Source organism: Etheostoma cragini, chromosome 15, assembly GCF_013103735.1.
Source record: "Etheostoma cragini isolate CJK2018 chromosome 15, CSU_Ecrag_1.0, whole genome shotgun sequence".
Taxonomy (NCBI): Eukaryota; Metazoa; Chordata; class Actinopteri; order Perciformes; family Percidae; genus Etheostoma; species Etheostoma cragini.
In genome coordinates this window covers 7,965,612-7,974,175 of record NC_048421.1, presented here as the reverse complement: position 1 = coordinate 7,974,175, position 8,564 = coordinate 7,965,612, and the positions used below count along the sequence as shown (strand labels likewise).

Here is an 8,564-nt window from a genome sequence, read left to right as displayed (position 1 = left end):
CCAGGGACCATCTGGTGCCCAGGAGGCTTCACTCACAAGCTGCAGGGAGAAAGGCTTTGATGATATTCCTTTATAATGAGCAACAGTCAACATCTTGCCTAAAGAAATATGGTATAGGAGCGCGGGGATGGCTATTCAGTAGCGATTGTGACAACATCTGTTTTGAATTCTATTACAGTTAATTTATGAAAAATGTTTCTGTCGGAGTTTAGTGGCTTTACTGAAGTCCCTCATTTGTGTTGATAGACAGGCGCCCATTTTCCGGTTTGATAGGTACTTTTATCTTTAGGACTTTGTAAGGCTTGTTCTAAGCTATACCATGTGATAAACATTTTCATCAGAATATTTAAACGTCATGGGAGAAAGGGGGAAAGGACAGAGGAGACATGTTAGAACGCCGGGCCACAAAAACAGTCAAAGAGGCACTAAACTGAAAAGACAGATTATAATGTAAAACAATTAACTTAAAAAAAGAAAGATTTGCTTAAAGTGCTCATATTATGCTCATTTTCAGGTTCATTATTGCATTTAGAGGTTATACCAGAATAAGTTTATGTGGTTTAATGTTCAGAAAACACCATACATTTGTTGTAGTGCACATTGCTGCAGCTCCTCTTTTCACCCTGTGTGTTGAGCTCTTGGTTTTAGCTACAGTGTGAGACATCACACTTCTGTTCCGTCTTTGTTGGGAGTTGCACATGCGCAATACCTAGTTTAGCCCTACAAGCCAATCAAAAGCAGAGTATGAGGGTGTGCCATGCTAGCAGCTAGGTGAGCATTATAACGTGTGTTACAAAGTGGTGCATGTCTGTCATAGAGCGGTTTGGAGCAGCAGGGGGGGCGCGCAGACGGACATCTGACAGTAACAAATGGAGAGTCTTCCCGTATCCAATTATAAATAATGGGGCATCTTTACAAGAAGATAAAGCATCAGATTCCTATTGTGTGATAGAGATCAATCACAAACCATGTTAAATAACCACATCATCTTTTTCTGTTTCCTTCCAGCTGTGATTGTTTTTTTGTAGCTCAAGGACAGAGAATGAGTAAGGTGGAGGATAAGAAGGGCAGGAAGCTGGGAAAGATAACTGGTCTGACCTTGGAGAGGTAATCCTATAGGGCCATTTGTTCAAAGGTAAATGATCAGATTTTGGTTAGCAGATTGGATCAAATATGAAAATGGGTTGTTCAAAAGGAAAAGAAGGAATCTGAAATCAGATTAGATCATGGAATCCAATCCTAGTTTTAATCTGGATCAAACCTTCAGTTTGTGTTGTTCAAAACTTGTCAGTAGGATTTGGATAACTTTGATCCAAAAAAAAAAAAAAGGATTATCCTGTTCTCAACAGGAGGTATGATTTCAAAGTGGATCCCAGGAAGAAAATGTTTAAAACTGGTCGGACAATACATGTGTTTCATTTTCTGTATATACACTTTTATTTATACACTTGACTTGTGTTATCTTTGTAACAGTGATAAAGTAGGCAATGTAGACATAGGCTACCAATTAACCTATTTAGTATAGTAAAGTGAAAATAAAATAAAAATTATCTTGTACTCATGAAAATCCCCAAAACAGATTTCAATATCAAACAAAAATAATATATTCCATTTTTCTGTCATTCATCACCGTATATTTATTTCAAAGAAACAATCTTCGGAGACAAGCCTGTCAAAAACAATTCCTGGTCTCTCCTCCTCAGAGGAAGAACCCTGAACATTCTTTATTTTGTTAACTATTAGACTTTTAGCCCTTTTTGAAGATGTTTTCAAAAATATCCACAATGTATTTGGTAATGTATATTTGTTTTTTATTTGTTGTGGCTTAGGGGTCATACAAGAAATTATGAATGGAAGTGGATGTTTATGTTATTTTTGTCTGAAAATAATTAACACTTACAGTGACCCCATGTTGGCTCTTCTATCTGTTCTTTACATAGCTGGTAGCCCACATTGTGATATGGTGTCCCATTTAGAGCACTGGTAATCTGGATGTGGTCATATTGAAAACAGTATCTGGATCAGGGTGATCCAGTCCAATATTGCTTTGACAAACTGGCAAAAAAGTAAATATGGATTACCTGATCCTGAATAGCAATAAACAGGATTTCCAAATCCAGATAATTTTGATCCAGATTAATTGTTTTGAACAACTGGCCCATAGATACAGGCATGGCTGGTGTTGCTACCAGGCATAATGTTGCCACACCGGTGCCTTTAGAGGAGTGGGAGGATGTCCCAACCTGTGTGGTTTTCCGTCATCTCCAACTCAGGCAGCGCCTATGGTGTCTGTTAAAGGCAAGCTAAAGGCTACCGGTAAGAGAACATTACCCTGTGTCTCTAGCTACATGCAGCCAGAAAGCTACTCTGTGTCTGTTTTTTAAGTTGTTGGGGGTTGGAGAGAGGAAAAAAATACTGGGGGAATCACCAATCCTGCTTCTTATTTGGATAGTCAAATCGAGATTTCATTGTATTCGATTTTGAATTTTAAAAACAAAATTGTGACACCCCTGGTATAGACATGATGTATCAGTGCATCTGGTGGGTATTGTACATGAGTGCTATTGTGCAGAGACAGAGGGGAATGTCCAGCTGTTTCAGTACAATAGAGATGCTATCAAGTTCAGTGTAATAAAACATAATATGCAGACAGCCTTAACCCTACAGGAGAATAGCACAGAGGCTCTGACGTGAATGGAACAATAAGAGGATGCACAGAGTGGAAGGAGGAGACACATTATAGTGTAGAATTATCTGAAAATCCTTTCCCAGAAACCCATCTGGCAGAGGCTCTTTCCTGAAACCTCATCCAGCGTGACTTGAATAAGTCTGTAATGCTGTTTTTTTAGGTGTTGGCTTTTGTGCTAACCAACGCAGTGGTAGGGTCACTTAACAGGAAACTATTCAAATGAGAAATTAGTCATTAAAACCGTCTAGTAAAGTGTAAAAAAATAAGTAAATGAAAAGCTCAAAAATTATTCAGTCAAAGACACACAAACAGATAAGGGATGTGTGGGAGAAGTTTCCATTAATCATTTCTAAAAAGAAAAAGAAAAAGAAAAAAGTGGTTTGCTTTTACTGGAATCATGTCAACCCATGGGCCATGTTTCCTTAGAGTTGATCAAAAAAAAAAAAATTTGGCTGTAATACATCAATAAAGAAATCTTATCTAAAGATTCATGTTGAAATCCTGAAATATAATAGCTAGTCTGTTGGTTCTTTCTTATTTAAAGCAGATGACAAGATGTCAAAACCAATGGAAAGGAAAAACACAGGAGAAGAAAAGTAAGTGTCTTATATTTTTACCTTGAAATTCTTTTATGTTTAACAAACACTTGATCCGTTAAGAACAACTGATCCACTACAGAATCTCTGGTGAGTCATGCTATTTGACTTTGTCATATTACACTCTGCCGACAGTCTAGCTCAGAACAAGGAGCGGGGCACTGCAATTCCCAGCTCATATTTTTAAAGCAAAGCAATCAATAGAGTCATATGAAAATGTGTGCGTAAGCTGTTCAGTTGTAAGACACATACAAGCCTTGTACCGTCTCTGAGGGACTTCTCTTGAGAAGCTTGAAATGGATAAAACAAATTGAGAATTTATCTCACTTTACCAGGTCATTTCCTGAACATTCAACCTTGGACACGGAGCCAGTGACTACAGCTTTGAAATGATGTTGTCAACTCCTGAGGGGCAGAAAAGCAACCTCTCCGATGTCAAACAGCGAAGTATACATTGTCCATTTCACGCTGATGAAAAACCTCTGGAGGGCAGTTAATCCAAGACCCGAGTGATAGTAGCCTGACCTTGAGCCGCTACAAAACACCCAAGAGTGGCATTGTTAGCATGCATCACAGATGTCTATAGTCCCAGACTAGACCCCAAGACAACAAAGTAAACACCATTTCTACCTGGCCTAATGAGGCACAACAAGCCATTGATCTCAGGTTGAGCAAACATCAATATTACCTCATAATGGTGATGGGGGAAGTGACAACCAAGAGAAGGAATTTTTCATATTGGTCTTTGATATGGAGAGCCAGTTCTGGGGCCAGATTGAAACAACAGCTCGCAGATGAGCTGCGTGCGTCTTTGCAGAGAAATAATTTTCAAAGTGCTACAGCTGTTGGAATAAACAGTTGCAAATTTATTTGCAATCCTTCAAAAACTATTCAGATGTTTAAAGTTGGGACGCAACAATTATAGATTTAAAAAAATGAAATAATCAAGGTATCCTTATTATCACCATTATTATGCATTCATACATTTCACTGCTAATGAATAAAATTGCATGAAAACTCAAGATTTAAATTAGTTATTTATTGCTGCTTTTTGAAACAGAAATAACAGTTACAGTTGCGAAAATGATTGTATGATCAATCAACCTTTTTATTTTGATTCATCTGAAAAGATTAGAAACTAGAGGTGAATTTGTTACACCACAAACAAAGGTCAAGTTAGTAACAACAGCTCTGTCCTTCGGGCCCTAAAAAAGCTAAAAACGTCCCCGTTTCTGAAAGTTAGAGGAGCTGCTGTCCCAGGGAGATGAGCCATAGGGGAGACGGCGCCTTTGAGCCTATTTGTCAGAAATAAGGGCCTCAAAAAATGCCCAAACTGATGATTTGCAGCAGTATTTCACCATGTGGACAACATTGTATATCATTCTGAAAGTCAATACCCATGTGACGAGACCAGTGTCTGAGGTACAGTATATGTGTGCGCAAACGTGAAAGTTGTCGAGGTTGTGTGTGTTATCCAGGTCGCGTATGTTGTCCAGGAGGTTTAATAAGAATTGCACACACACTGCTACACACAACGTGCAGTCAGTTATTCACTCGGTGTAGCAGAGCCGTTACGATTAACAGAGGTGTCAAGTGACAAAGTATAAATAGTTCATTACCTTACTTAAGTAGAAATTTGGGGTATCTATATTTAACTGGTGTAATTATTTTACAGCAGACTTTTTACTTCTACATCTTACTTTTTCAAGCAATTATCTGTACTTTCTACCCTTCCAGCTTGTCATTGTTAAAAAAAAAAACACCAGAATAGAAGAAAAACATTCCAGACAAATTGCTCCATCCAGATAGTAAATTTAAATGTGGTTGGATGAGAAATTTACACATATCCATTCTGACACCCTATTGGTTTGTACTCGATCCATCACACGTGCACATGACACAAATCACGTCACACTCCAGCAAAGAAATTGCAGACGTATTAAGCCTACGAACATCTGCCTGGCAGAGACAAGAGAACTTATCGAGGAGGTTGGTAGCCTGGCAGACCAGCCAACCCGTCTACATCCCGGCCGTACCTGGCAGAATTGTTCAAAATGGTTGGATGCAAAAACAACTTTTTGAATGTACTGCAAGGTCTGCGCAGCAAAGTACCACAAGCTAATAGTTTACAAAACTTGCCTCACCAATAAAGCATATTGATGTATATATATTTTTTTACCCCTTACATTACCTTTCCTTTTATACTTTAAGTAGTTTTGAAACCAGTGCTTTCACACTTTTACTTAAGTAGTAAAGTAAAAGTAAAGTAAAAAGCTTGAGGTGATACTTTAACTTCTCCAGACCTCTTTAACCCTAGTATCAATACTTCTACCTGAGTAATGAATGTGAATACTTTTGACACCTCTGGTTAGTAATTTAAGTCCTTTTTGGAAGGCTTTTTTGGCCCCTTGCCTCTGGTTTGGCCATGAAAACACCTGTACTGAACTACAAGCAGAAATACAAAGAAATAAAACAAGTGAGAGAGAGGAAGCACAAGACAAAGATATTAAATGTGCAGACCATATTTACTCTTCTCTACTGCTACGGTTTGTTTTCTCTCTCCATTATTGTTCATTTTAGTCGCTCTCGTTTTTTTTTTTTTTATCTCGTTCCGGAGCAGTCCTCATAATGCAACCTTGTTATTCCCCTTGCAAGGAGCAGGAACGCCGTCCTGTTGTTGAGCAGTCCTTCTTTCACTTAGTTTGGTAAAACTGCTGACGTCTCCGATAAGAATTTACAAAGTTGGATTAACATCGTTGTGCATCAAAGACAAGTGGCGACTGATTATTTGTTGAATTGGCTATTCGTTTTAATAAAAAAAAAATAAAAAACATATTTAATTTTAAGTAAAATGAGTTCTGGTAAAGCGTGAGGCATGCTTGGGCACATTTGTCTGCTATAGTTCCCTTTTGTTTAAATGGGGTTCAGCAATACATTTACACTCACAAGAAGAGAGTGGTAGTGACCTCTGGGCAGAGGTGGATGGTAACCAAGTATAATTTACTCAAGTAGTGTACTTTACAGTACAATTTCGAGGTAACTATATTAGCTCTCGTGTTTCCAAAATGCTAATAGTGCAGCAGCAACAAAACAAGGCAGTTGACATAAATTTTATATTAGCAGTAAAAGAAGTAACACTTTAAGGGTTAATTTCCTGCGGGCATACTCTATGAAAGTGCTAATCCCCAGAGGTTACTTTTTATCTGGAAATCTTCTTCCTCTCACTGTATTCCCTTCACTTAATCTTCTCCACCCTACCTATCTTTTTATTACTTAAATTAAGTAGAGACAGCTGGATTTCTTCTACACTCTTTGATGGTGAATGCACTATGACTTTGAATACAAATGCCACCTTTTTTATAATGCCTTTGCAAGTGATCAAAATAATGTATTTCTTACATTCAACCTGCCAAAGGTCTTGTGAACGTACTGCACAGAATGCAATTGCAGATTATACGAGACAAAAATAATATAGGTAAGTCTTTATAAATGCAGAGTAACTTATACAAAAAGCTCAACAGCTCTGCCTGCATTTTCTACTACTTAATGCTGGCTTAACGTGGGAAATGCAAATCACCTCTTCAAAGAAAGCAACAATGGGTTGAGGATTCCCCCCCCCCAAGAGGTTTAGGTGTATGCATCCTCTCAATGTCTTCACATACATGGTCACGTACATCGTCAGTGGCCCTAAAGTAGGACTTCGCTCCCTTGATTCAAAAAGAGATAATGTTCTCCAGAGGTCCTGAAAGTCCTGACTTCTGAATTGTGTTGCTCTATTATGGGTGTACAACAATCCCTGACAATTGCAGAGTAGGCGTCCTGTGTCGGACACTGAGCGTGGCTCTGGAAACCAGGCAGATGGTGAGAGACAACACTGCTGTGGATGTGTCTCATCAAAGGCAAGCTTGCACCATCAACATGCCATGTAAGGCTGAAAAAATGGAATCCAGATCCCTGCAATGTGACACGGTGTAGACTAGCTGCACTTTTGCTGCTTACCCACTGCGAGTACCAGCTCTACTCTGCTCTACCTCGGTGCCCCGTCCTCTGTTTTCCAGTGCAGATGAAGTACCGCCTCATACTTGAGGTGAGCATGCCGATTACTTTTGCTGTTATTGTCTGCATATCATCTACATGTTTGTATAGTGGCACCTTTACACTTTTTGTGCTTATGACTTAAAACCATTTACTTTACAATGGAACTACGTACTTTCCTTAAATGACTCTGACACACAGACACAGACACACACACACACACACACAGCCTTCCAGTCGCCGATTATCCCAACATTGCTGTGAGAAAATTCCTATTTTGCACATGGCCCTGGTTGGCGATGGTACCTAGTGTGTTGATAAAGTCTCATCCAATTTACTATTTGGTTACACCAAAACACTGTTAAGGACTGTACTGTGTGTGGGAAATACTTAAATTTAAGTGGCAAAGGGAAAAATAGAGGAAGGAAAAACAACATAAGACCGAGAGAAAAAGACAAAAATGACAATGAAAAAGACAGAAAAAGCATATTTTTCTGTTCAAACGCCTTCATAAGCCACTTTCCAACCAAGCAGTTACAGGAACGTAGTTATAGGTCCACTTCTAAACAGTTCTACTAACTACTCTCCCCCAAAACTGGTTTTGTCATTTGCATTTGCACTGGCCATAGCAACTGGTAGGAGGGGTAAGGGAATAACGCAAGCACGGCAAAGGCCTTTATAAAGTCATCACTTGACTTTAGCGCCACACAAACCCCCATTTGCGGTGGCTCACTGGAGATCTTCCTGTTTCTTGTGGATCCCTCCAGGTCACTCTGCACCTCCTCGGAGGCGTACATGGCCAGCAGCACCTGCGCCTCCGCATCAGTCCACTTTTCAGAGTTCAACATTCCGTCTATTCTCGTAGTAATTCACAAAGTCCACTAATTCAGGTATGTTTTGCTGACATAGATGGCATGGCTTTTACAGATGGCGTGCTGTGGGAGCTTGACTAGATTACTATTCTGGAAAGGGAAAAAGGAAAGACCCTGCCCTCAAGTAGGAGCTGAAAGCGTTACAGGAACTGCAGTCATTAAAAAATCCCCAAATTGGTCCAGGGGGAAAACAAGAAAAAAAAAGGGTTCCATGAACGTTGTGTTCTAGGAACAGCAAAAATCCCTCTGGTCGGAAAGCGGCTTTAGTTGTGGTGCTAACTTATTATCCTGACGCATCTTCGCTCTGCTCCATCCTCCTCCATCCTTATTAGTTAGCTATTTACTCAGGCTGTTAAAACAGAGGGAATTCAC

General features: G+C 39.4%; 1 long non-coding RNA gene across 1 annotated transcript in view; it reads left to right on the top strand.

The window, feature by feature from the left end:
- Nucleotides 1-8,196, top strand: part of LOC117957809 — a 12,876-nt gene extending 4,680 nt beyond the window's left edge. The window contains exon 3 of the long non-coding RNA XR_004659597.1: nucleotides 8,186-8,196. This is a non-coding gene — a long non-coding RNA (uncharacterized LOC117957809). The remainder of the gene's footprint in view (nucleotides 1-8,185) is intronic.
- The last annotated feature ends 368 nt before the right edge of the window (nucleotides 8,197-8,564 follow it).